This window comes from Charadrius vociferus, unplaced genomic scaffold, assembly GCF_000708025.1.
Source record: "Charadrius vociferus isolate BGI_N301 unplaced genomic scaffold, ASM70802v2 scaffold37, whole genome shotgun sequence".
In the NCBI taxonomy this organism is placed as follows: domain Eukaryota; kingdom Metazoa; phylum Chordata; class Aves; order Charadriiformes; family Charadriidae; genus Charadrius; species Charadrius vociferus.
Window position 1 is genome coordinate 1,236,100 of NW_009649457.1, and position 232 is coordinate 1,236,331.

Here is a 232-nt window from a genome sequence, read left to right on the forward strand (position 1 = left end):
ATCTTAGCGGAGGGGCTGCATGTCACCAGGGCAGGGGCATTGTCACCTTGTTTGGGTCCCCCATATAGCCCAGTACCTGGGGTGGGCTGTAGGACTGGAGCGCTGGATGCTACACATCCTCCATCACAATCTGGCCAGGCAGTGGGGCCGGGTCAGCAGTCACAGGGGCTGAAGGCTGGAGAGAGGAGACATCTACCCTAGGCAGATCCCTCTAAGGATGTGCTGGGACCCC

General features: G+C 60.3%; 1 protein-coding gene across 1 annotated transcript in view; it reads left to right on the plus strand.

The window, feature by feature from the left end:
• SIGMAR1 (sigma non-opioid intracellular receptor 1) overlaps positions 1-232 on the plus strand; it is a 2,641-nt gene that overhangs the window by 985 nt on the left and 1,424 nt on the right. The window lies entirely within an intron of this gene.